The sequence below is a fragment of the Panthera uncia genome, assembly GCF_023721935.1.
Source record: "Panthera uncia isolate 11264 chromosome E2 unlocalized genomic scaffold, Puncia_PCG_1.0 HiC_scaffold_20, whole genome shotgun sequence".
Classification (NCBI taxonomy): Eukaryota; Metazoa; Chordata; class Mammalia; order Carnivora; family Felidae; genus Panthera; species Panthera uncia.
In genome coordinates this window covers 12,083,720-12,094,803 of record NW_026057589.1, presented here as the reverse complement: position 1 = coordinate 12,094,803, position 11,084 = coordinate 12,083,720, and the positions used below count along the sequence as shown (strand labels likewise).

Genomic DNA, 11,084 nt, shown 5'->3' with positions numbered 1-11,084 from the left:
CATCCAAAGCGGGGCTTGAGCTCACCCAAACAAAGGGTTCTTTAATGTGATCCTCAGCCAGATGACCTCAGGTCTAGGATAGCTGGCACTTTTCACCTCTTCTTGGTCACTTGTCCACATAACAGAGGTTGTTTCTCCCAGTCTTTGCAGCACCCCCTAGTCTAGTTATGCATCAGAATCTACTGTTAGACATTCATTTTGCTATGCCCCACCTGAGATCTGCTGGAATTGGAATCTGTCACAGTGGAGGCTGGGCTTCTGTATGTTGATCAAGCAACCCTGATGATTCTTTCATGGCCAGCCTGGCAAGACCACACCCTGCATGGAGCAGCAGCACTGTTTGCCTTCCTGCTCCAAGACAGATGTCTTTTCAGCATATGCCAAGTATCCATGTTGCATACTTTTGACATTGTACTGTCCTCAAGTTGGAAGGAATAGGAAAAAGGTCTGTATCTGTCTGGAACTCCAGGGAATCTCAGAGTCCTAACTTGTTTAATATTTCACCTTGGCCAAATCTGAAAGATACCATCATTTCACCTTTCCTTTTTTCCCACTCCCCCTTTGGACATGGTCCTCACTCCATAAAGTGTGCCCGATGTCAGATGGGAATTCTCACACTTGATTCTGCCGAGGAGCTCTCGGGCTGTGGTAGCACTGGTGACATGGGAGTAGCTACCCTTGCCAGCTGGGTCTGGCAAAGTTCAATGACATGTGGCTCTAATGGAGTGAATTTATTCTAACATCCAAACCTAACCCACTCTAGACACTCCTTAAGAGCCTAGGATCTTCCAAGCAAATGCTACTTGCCTCTACAAACCTTCCAAAACTGTGAAAGAGTGAAATTTCTCTAGCATTGGAAATAAGTCCAGAGCAGTAGGTTATGGTGCAAACAGAGTGAAGATCATTGGCGGGGAGCAGGGGAAGACAGCAATAGACTCAACCACCTCTGGTTTCCCCTTTGAAAGTCCAGCCTCCACCTGAATTGTCTTAAAGTTAGCAACTTCCTTAGGAACCACTTCTGTGGGATGCTGGAGTACAGAGCTGATTGCTTTTCCTTCTCCTAAGGAATCGTTATGTTCTCATGAGTGCATGGGCTCCAGAACCATGCTGCCTGGGTAACCCTACCAGCTGGGTGACCATTAACATCTCCATGCCTCAGTTCCCTCAACTGTAGGGTAGATGTAATAAGGGTGGCAGTGACTTCTGGCAACCCTTGGGAGGGCTGATGAGTTAATATATGAAACACACTTAGCAAGCATCTGTCACGTAAGCAAGCACTCACTAAGGGGTAGTTGTGAATATCTTGATAACGACACTGGTTTTAGCCTTCTCAAGGACTATCTTCCATCATTTCTAGTAACATCCTTATTAAGGTGATGCTCAACAGCAGATCCAGAGCCCTTTATGGCGTTTCTGATCATAATGATACAATTAGATTTATAACTCTGATAGTCTAGTTTATATATATCAGTTGTTTTCAACCCAAGGCAATTTTGTTTCCCAGGGGACATTGGGTGATTTCTAGAGACATTTTTGGTTGTCAGAACCGGTGGGGTGGGGTGTTACTGGCATCTAGTGGGGAGTGGCCAGGATGCTACTAAACATCCTATCGTGTACAGGAGAGCCCCCACTCCCACCCCCAACAAAAAATTCTCTGGTCCAAAATGTCAGTAGTACAGGTGTTGAGAAACCTTATTCTACATTCATCAGATGGTGAATATAAGCAGTATGAAGAGCCAATGACTCAAACAGATTTCTCTTCTATCCTCACTCGGTCACAGTCTTGATCAAATAGTACACCCCTAGGCCAAGCGTCCTGACTGGGCAGATGTCACAACCAGGGCTCTTCTGGCACTCACTCAAATCATCTTAAAGGGAGTAAGTAGTGCAAGAGACATTATAAAAATACAGAGCAGCATCACAGGGGTCTGACAAGAGGAAGGGAGCACAGGCAGGCTTCCTGAGACCAGTCATGCACTGACCAGTCTATGCCTTAACTGGTCTTGACTTCTATCCACTCTAATTCAGTCAGCTGTGGCTAGAAGAGAAGACTTCAAAGAGGCAAAACATAGTCATTTAGGTTCTCGAGGAGGATGGGCAGGACAAAGGAAGCAAGAAGCAGACACTGCACTTTGACAAACAAGCTGTCTAAAATGTCTGGGAACAGAAGAATCACTCATGAATGTCAAAAAGTTCCACAGGCACTATGGTAGCTAAACCATGGTCCTCCAACCTTTTCCCCATTATCACCTCCCACTGTTGGCAAGCCTATGGCAGACATTTTTGTTCCAATCGTCCTCTACCATGAATGTCAATACCACAAATTTACTGCATATTTTTATGTAGTTTTTATGGCCCTCCAAATGGTCACAAATCACTGTAATACCTACATATTTTGCCCCCCACAAACCACTTTTTAACCCATTGGTGGCAATGGCAGCTCCACTGAGAATGCATGATCTAGACCACTGTTCCTGACACTTAGCTCCATTCCCAGCTACTATTTTCCTCACCATGTCTTCTCATTTGTCATCCCCCCAAACCATGTTCCTTGCTCTCACCAGTAAGACTTATACCTTGCTCAACCATAATTAAATGTGATTATACAAAATAACACATATGAGAGCAACTTATAAACTATCAGGACATATAAAAATGTTGTCTAGTAGTAGTAGTATACTAATAATACAAGTAACTCATTGCCCCCCTCCCACCAGGACTCATTCTAACCGTGTGGGTTGGCCTTGGCCCTGTTTGCCTTGTCACATTTCAAGGTGGTTTCTTATGGTCCTGGTAGAATAATAAGGAAGCTAGTTTATTGTTTGTTTTTAAGCTTATGACAAGAATTGAGAACATGTGGAACACAGGCATATAGTTGCTATTTGTAAAGAATGAGGTATGTAAGGAAGTAAGCTATTATTCCACCCAAATCAAACAGGCTTAAATGGCTAACGACAGATAGTGTAAACAAACACATTGGATGAAAGGAATAAAGGCTCCTGTACTTTCAGGTAGGGTAAGGTGAACAGAGGGGACTCCTGATTACCTGATCCATCATAAACCAAACTACGAGACCTTAAGAGATACACACACACACAGAGCATTCTAGAAGCAAATAAGCTTGAAAAAGTTGGCAATATGAAATTTAACCAGATTTTTAAATGCAAGACCCTCAGAACTTCAAATATGTTCATGGGCATATTAAGAATAAAAAAGAGTAGATAGTGATTCTCCCAAACTTCTTTGAACAAGGAAGTTTTTTCCCTCGATATACCTCTTAACATCTGTCAGGAGACTGTTTCAAGAAAGGCCAGTCTGAAAAATACTGAGTTGTCTTCAGCAATCCCAACCCTGGAGAGCCCCAACATGCTGGGTTCTCTTTGCTTCCTCCCAACCCCCAGTGGGCAAGTGCTAAATAGAGGACATCACATGAGGGCAGTTAATTCACTGGGGTTTTATGTTTGCCCACATCAATTTATGATCACTTCAACACTCACCTGCAACCCTTTCCCCCTCAGTACAAGAACTTTCCCCCATCGTCTTCTGGCTTCATATCTTCCCCTTCTTCCCAGAGAAAAGAAAAGCCATCTGATAATGGACTTCTCATATCTTCACTACAAACATCTAAGGTTCCCATAACATTCTGTCTTCCTTCTTTAAAGTTTTGTTTTTTTTTTTTTTTTTTTGAGAGAGAGAGAGAGAGAGAGAGCGAGCATGAATGGGAGAGGGGCAGAGAAGAGAGAGGGAGAGAGACAATCCCAAGCAGGTTTTGCACAGCCACTGCAGAGCCTGACATAGGGCTTGGACCCATGAAGCCACAGGAACATGACCTGAGTCGAAACCAAGAGTCGGATGCTTAACTGACTGAGCCACCCAGACGCCCCTTCTGTCTTCCTTCTTCTATTGTGTTACCAGATAGAGGTTGTTCTGTCTCCTGTTGAGTCAGCCTCCTAGTGGCCAGCCTCCCCACTATCAGAGCTTTGGATTCTATCCCCTTACCTTTTCAAGAACTGTATACTTTTAGTATTCACTCTCTCTAAACTTCTCTTTGATTGAATCCTTCTCTTTGGCTTTTACTTACTCAGTATACTCCCATCTTGAAAAAACTCTCCCTTGTTCCCATATCATTATCCAACTACAGATCTTCCACTTAAAATGGGGTTAAATCCACCCCAGGTCAAAAATACTGGAAGTCAAAAATGCATTTAATACCCTTAATGAACTGAACACCATAGCTTGGCCCAGCCTATCTTAAATAATCTCAGAACACTTACATTAACCTACAGCTGGGCAAAAATTATCTCCCACAAAACCTATATTGTAATAAAGTGCTAAATATCTCATGTAATTCATTGAATATTGTATTGAAAGCAAGAAACACAGTGATTGTATGGGTAGAGATGGTTGTAAGTGTATCAGTTTTTTACCCTTGTGATGGTGTGGCTGACCAGGAGCTGTGGCTCACTGCCCCTATCCAGCATCATGACAGAACTGGACCACATATTATTAGCCTGGGATAAGATAAAAATTCAAACTGATGTTTGGTTTCCACTAAATGCATACTGTTTTAGCACCATTATAAAGTCAAAAAATCCTTAGTCACACCATTGGAAGTCAGGTATTAGCCTCTCCCTCCTCACTGCACAGCCAAACTGCTCTAAAGAATGGTCTATATTCATGGGCTTTGTTTTTCTCACCTTCTACTTCCTCCTCCACCCACTTCAATCTGGGATTTGCCCCCTTCTCTAAACTGCTCTAGTTAACAATAAAATTTAAGTTCTGTGTTACTCTTTTATTCAATGGACATTTCCAATTCTCATTTCAGCAACAAATTTGATGGAGAACTTCCTCGTTCTTGAGACACTGTATCCTAGTTTCCCTCCTCTTTCCCTGGCCACTTCTCAATTTTTTGTAGAATTATTCTCTTCTACCTAACTATTCAATGTTGGAGTTACTTAAGGCACAGCATAGCTCCTCTTCTTTTCCCACTCTATGCTTTCTCTCTAGACTATCTCATCCATGCCCATTGGTTCTTAAAAACCACCTACATATAGATGATCCACAAATATGTATATTTGATGTATATTTTCTCTGAGCTCCAGATTTGTAAATCCAGTCACCTATCCAGGTCCCTTAAACATCTCAAAAGATACCTCAGACTGAAACATGTCTAAACATCGCTTTCACGATTTTCCCCTCCTCAACCCTAGACCACACCAAAGATCTTCATCCCTCCAGGGTCTTTTCCCCACCTTTTCAGCCTGTTGACAAATCAAAAACTGTAGTTTGCCTTGACTTCTTCCACCAATCAATCCCCACTTTTCAGCCTGTTGCCAAATCATAAAACTGGACTTTGCTCTTGGCTCTTCCACTAATCGATCCCCAACAACTGTTGATTCTACCCCATCAACATTTCTTAAGTTCTTTAATTTCTCTTTCCTTATTCCTCCAATCATCCCCTGTTTTGTTCATGCCACCACTGTCTCCTTCCTGAACCAGTGACTGGTCTTCCTGCCTCCAAGCTTCCCACTTCCAATACAATCCAGGGGTGCCTGGGTGGCTCAGTCGGTTGGGCATCCGACTTTGGCTCAGATCACGATCTCACAGTTGATGGGTGCAAGCCCTGTGTCAGGGTCTGTGCTGACAGCTCAGAGCCTGGAACCTGCTTTGGATTGTGTGTCTCCCTCTCTCTCTCTGCCCCTCATCTGTTCACGCTTTGTCTCTGTCTCTAAAAGTTAAATAAAAATGTTTTAAAAAATTAAAAAAAATACAATCTACACTGTATTGAAAATTCAGAAAGTCCAAATTTTTAATATAGTTTGGATAGCCTTTTGTGATCTGGTTCTTGCATTCCTCTCTTGCCATTCCCTCTTGACTGTGCTTTCCTGCCATCTCCAATTTGTAGTTCTACCAGTGTGCCACATATATGTCTAGATCTTAGATTATGCTATTTCTCCCACCTAGAGTGTGCTATTCTCTCCCACCTCCAGCTTCTCTGGCTCATTTTTTTTTTTTTAATTCCTTCTCAACTAAAACGTTTCCTCTGGGAGTTTTTCCCAGCTTGACCCTTAGGCCTCTGTTGAGTGCCACTTGTACAAGCTTTCTACTAACAGAATTTATTACAATATAATAAAACCATCCAATTTATGTGTTCTTGGAGCTCTCTGAAGGTGGAAACTATCTTGTTTATTGTGTTATAATCAATGTGTCACACAGTTCCTGGCCCATGGTAGGCTCTCATTAAATGTTTAATAAGTGAGCTTATCTGTATTATATGTAAAGGACTCATTTTCTATGTAATACTTAGAAAAAAAAGCTGGTCACAGAACCTTCTATTCTGAGATATATAGTGACATGTTTAGAGATTCAGATAAGAAAGCACCAACATTTAAAAGTTTCCTGTTTGAAAGAAATAAGGGAAGTTGAATCTCAAGGCCAACAGCTCAGAAGTGCTGGGTCAAGTGGAGTGGCAGATAGGACGTGGGGGATAAAGCAGATATTCAGAAATTAAATTGACTTCTCTGGGGCTACTGGGTGGCTCAGTCGGTTATGCCTCCAACTTTGGCTCAGGTCATGATCTCAAGGTTCATGAGTTCAAGCCCCATGTCAGGCTCTGTGCTGACAGCTCAGAGCCCGGAGCCTGCTTCAGATTCTGCATCTCCCTCTCTCTATGCCCCAACCCTGCTTGCACTCTGTGTCTCTCTGTCTCTCAAAAAATGAATAAATGTCAAAAAAATTTTTAAAAAGGAGAAAGAAATTAAATTGACTTCTAATATTACTGTAGCAAGAGGAGCTTCAAATTATGCTGGTTTCTAAAGAGTTGCATGTGTTCACAGGGTGTAGCATATTATCTAATCAAGTGCCACCTGGAAGCATTTGGCAAAATCTTGCTTACTGATTGCTTTCCAACTGGCTTTCAGCCAAATATCCAAGCAGAAATTTTTTTACTTTTTTAATTTTTTTTTAACATTTATTCATTTTTGAGAGACAGAGAGAGATAGAGCACAAGCAGGGAAGGGGCAGAGAGAGAGGGAGACACAGAATCCAAAGCAGGCTCCAGGCTCTGAGCTGTCTGCACAGAGCCCGACGCAGGGCTTGAACTCATGAACTGCGAGATAATGACCTGAGCTGAAGTCAGATGCTCAACCGACTGAGCCACCCAGGCTCCCCCAAGCAGAAAATTTTATAAACCTTTAGCTAGGTGGAATAATTATAAAAGAAGACTAACATTACTAAAATCAAAAATGAAAGTGGAGATATTACTACTGACTTTATAAAAATAAAAAAGATTATAAAGGAGTGCTATGAACAACCATATGCCAACAAATTAGATAACAGACAAAATGAACAAAGTCCTAGAAAGACACAAACTACCAAAACTAACTCAAAAAGAAATAAAAACTCTGAAAGACCTATAACAAGAGATTGAATCAGTAATTTGAAACTTCCCACAAAGAAAATCCCAAACCCAAATGGCTTTACTGATAGATTCCAGCAAACATTTAAAGAATTAATTTGAATCCTCTTGAACTCTTCCAAAATAAAGGAGGAAATACCTGCCAACTTGTTGTATAAGGCCACTATTATTCTGAGACGAAACCCAGAAAAACATGTTACAAAAACCCCTACTTACCAATATCTCTTATATAGATGCAAATCCTCAATAAATACTAGTATCAACTGAACCTCCACAACATGTAAGAAGGATTATACACCATGATTAAGTGGGAATTATCCCACGAATATAAGCTTCACTTTAAGAGTCTCATACTCTACCAACTGAGCTAGCTGGGCAGTTTAAGCTTGACTTTACATCAGAAAATCAGGTAATGGGGGCACCCAAATGGCTCAGTCAGATGAGTGTCCAACTTCAGCTCAGGTCATGATCTCATGATTCATGGGTTAGAGCCCTGCATCAGGCTCTATGCTGACATGACAGCTCAGAGCCTGGAGCCTATTTTGGATTGTGTGTCTCCCTCTCTCTCTGCTCCTCCCCCACTCACTCTCTGTCTCCCTCTCTCTCTCAAAAATAAAAATAAACATTAAAAAAAGTTTAAAAAAGAAAATCAAGTAATGTAATACACCATATAAATAGAATAGAAACAAAAATCATTTGATTATCTCAATAGATGCAAGAAAAAAAGCACTTGACAAAATCCAAAAGCATTTAATGATTAAAAATACTCAATAAACTAAGAGTAGAAGGGAGCTTCCTCAAACTGAAAAAAAGGGCATCTATCAAAAACTCACAGATGGGGCACCTGGGTGGCTCAGTCAGTTAAGCATCTGACTTCAGCTCAGGTCATGATCGCACAGCTAGTGAGTTCGAGCCCCGCATCAGGCTTTGTGCTGACAGCTCAGAGTCTGGAACTTGCTTCTGATTCTTTGCTTCCCTCTCTCTCTGCCCCTCTCCTGTTCCCTCTCTGTCTCTGTCCCTCAAAAATAAATAAACATTAAGAAAAAGACCTCACAGATAACATCATACTTAATGGTAAAAGAACAAATCAGGAACTAGACAAAAATGTCCTTCTCACCTTTTTTATCCATAACGTATTGGAGGTGCTATGAAGGGCAACTGGACAAGACATAAAAGCCATCCAGATTGAAAAGAAAGAAGTAAAATTATCTCTATTTTCAGATGGCATGATCTTACATACAGAAAATTCTGGGGTGTCTGGGTGGCTCAGTTGATTGGGCATCCAACTCTTGATTTCATCTCAGGTCATGATCTCAGAGTCTTGGGATTGAGCACACCACTAAGTGTGAAGCCTGCTTAAGATTCTCTCTCTCTGTCTGCCCCTCTCCCCTACTTGCTCTCTCTCTAAATAAAATAAAATAAAATAAAATAAAATAAAATAAAATAACTAAGAAAAAGAAAATCTTAAGGAATCCATTAAAAAATATTAGGAGTAATAAAGGAGTTTAGCAAGGTTGCAAGATACAAGATCGATAAACAAACACCAATTCTATTTCTATAAACTATACACAAAACATATTATATATACACCAATTCTATTTAGTCTGTTTATTCTATCTTTACACCAATTCTATTTCTATATACTAGCAAACAATCCAAAATCTCATCTGGCTTCTTTGCAGAAATTGACAAGCTGATCCTAAAATATTGTGGGGAAAAAAGTCCCAATTTCAAAACTTACTACAAAGCAATAGTAATTAAGACAATATGGTCCTAATATAAAGACAAATAGATCAATGAAATAGCCAAAAAATGAACCTTTGCATATATTGTCAAATAATCTTTGACAAGCATGCCAAGACCACTCAATGGGGAAAGAATAGTCTTTTCAACAAATGGTGCTAGGACAATTAGATATCCATATGTAAAAGAAATAAGTTGCACTCCTACCTCACACCATATACAAAAATTAACTCAGATGAATCATAGGCCTGTATGTAAGAGTTACGACTATAAAACTTAGAAGAAAACACAAAAGTAAATCTTCATGATCTTTGGTTGGGCAATAGTCTCTTAGATATGACATCAAAAGCACCAGAAACTAAAGAAAAAGAGATGAGTTGGACTTAACCAAAATTAAAAACTTCTATACTCAGGGTATCTGGGTGGCTCAGTTGGCTGAGTGTCCGACTACAGCTCAGATCATGATCTCACGGTTCATGGGTCTGAGCCCCAAATCAGGTTCTATGCTGACAGCTCAGAGCCTGAAGCCTGTTTCAGATTCTGTGTCTCCCTCTATCTCTGCCCCTCCCTTGCTCATGCTCTGTCTCTCTGTCTCAAAAATAAACATTTAAAACAACTTTTTAAAGAACTTCTATGCTCAAAGGACACCATCAAGAAAATGAAAAGATAACCCACAGAATGGGACAAAACATTTGCAAATTATATATCTGAAAAGGAAATTGTATCCAGAATACACACTTCAACAATAAAAAGAAGAAGAATCCAATTTTAAAATGGGCACAGGAGGAAAATAGACATTTCTCCAAAGAAGATATACAAATAGCCAATACGCACACGAAAAGATGTTTAAAATCATTAGTCACTAGGGAATTGCAAATCAAAACCACAATGAGATACCCACTATGATGGCTAAAGTCAAAAAGACATATAATAAATGTTTTGCAGTTCCTCAAAAAGTTAAACAGAGTCACCATGTGACCTAGCAACTCCATTCATAGGTATATGCTCAAGGAAAATGAAAACACATACCCACATAAAAACTTGTACATGAATGTTTATAGCAACATCATTGATAATATCCAAAAAGTGGAAACAACCCAGTGGATCCAAAAAGTGGATGAACCCAGATGTTCATCTGGGTTCACTAACCAATGAATGGATACATCTGGATACATCAACCAATGAATGGTAGTATATATATATATATATATATATATATATATATATAGAGAGAGAGAGAGAGAGAGAGAGAGAGAGAGAGAGTGTATACATACATATATAGTGTAATGTTCTGCCATAAAAAAGAATGAAGTACGGATACAATACTACAGCATGGATGAGCCTTGAAAACATCATGCTAAAGACATCATGAAAAAAACAAAACACTAAAGACCATACATTGTATGATTCCATTTACATGAAATGTCCAGAACAGGCAAATTAATGCAGACAGAAAATAGATTAGGACTAGGATAGCCTAGGACTGGGGGTGAGAATGGGGTATGAAGGTAGAAAGTGAATATTAATGGGTATGGGATTTCTTTTGGGCGTGATAAAAAATGTTTGAAAATTTGTGGTGGTAATGGTCACACAATTCTGTGAATATACTAAAAACCACGGAATTGTATACTTTAAATGGATGAATTGTATATGAATTACATCTCAATAAAGCCATTCAAACAAACAAGAGAAACCTCCAGGGGTTTCCCAGTCCACACAGTTCCTCTCCATTCATTCACTCCTATACATGCTCTTTCTATCAATTTTCTGGCCTTTGCACTTGTGGTTTCTACTTGGAACATTTTACCCCAAATTATCTGAAGCTGATCTTCTTCTCATTACTTAGTCTCAACATTATTTAGAATCCTCCTTAGACACATTTTCCCACACATCTCTCCCCCTTCAATTATTTCTTCTCTATTCT

General features: G+C 40.0%; 1 long non-coding RNA gene across 2 annotated transcripts in view; it reads right to left on the bottom strand.

The window, feature by feature from the left end:
• The window catches only part of LOC125916530 (uncharacterized), a 62,715-nt gene that overhangs the window by 42,025 nt on the left and 9,606 nt on the right, over positions 1-11,084 (bottom strand). The window lies entirely within an intron of this gene.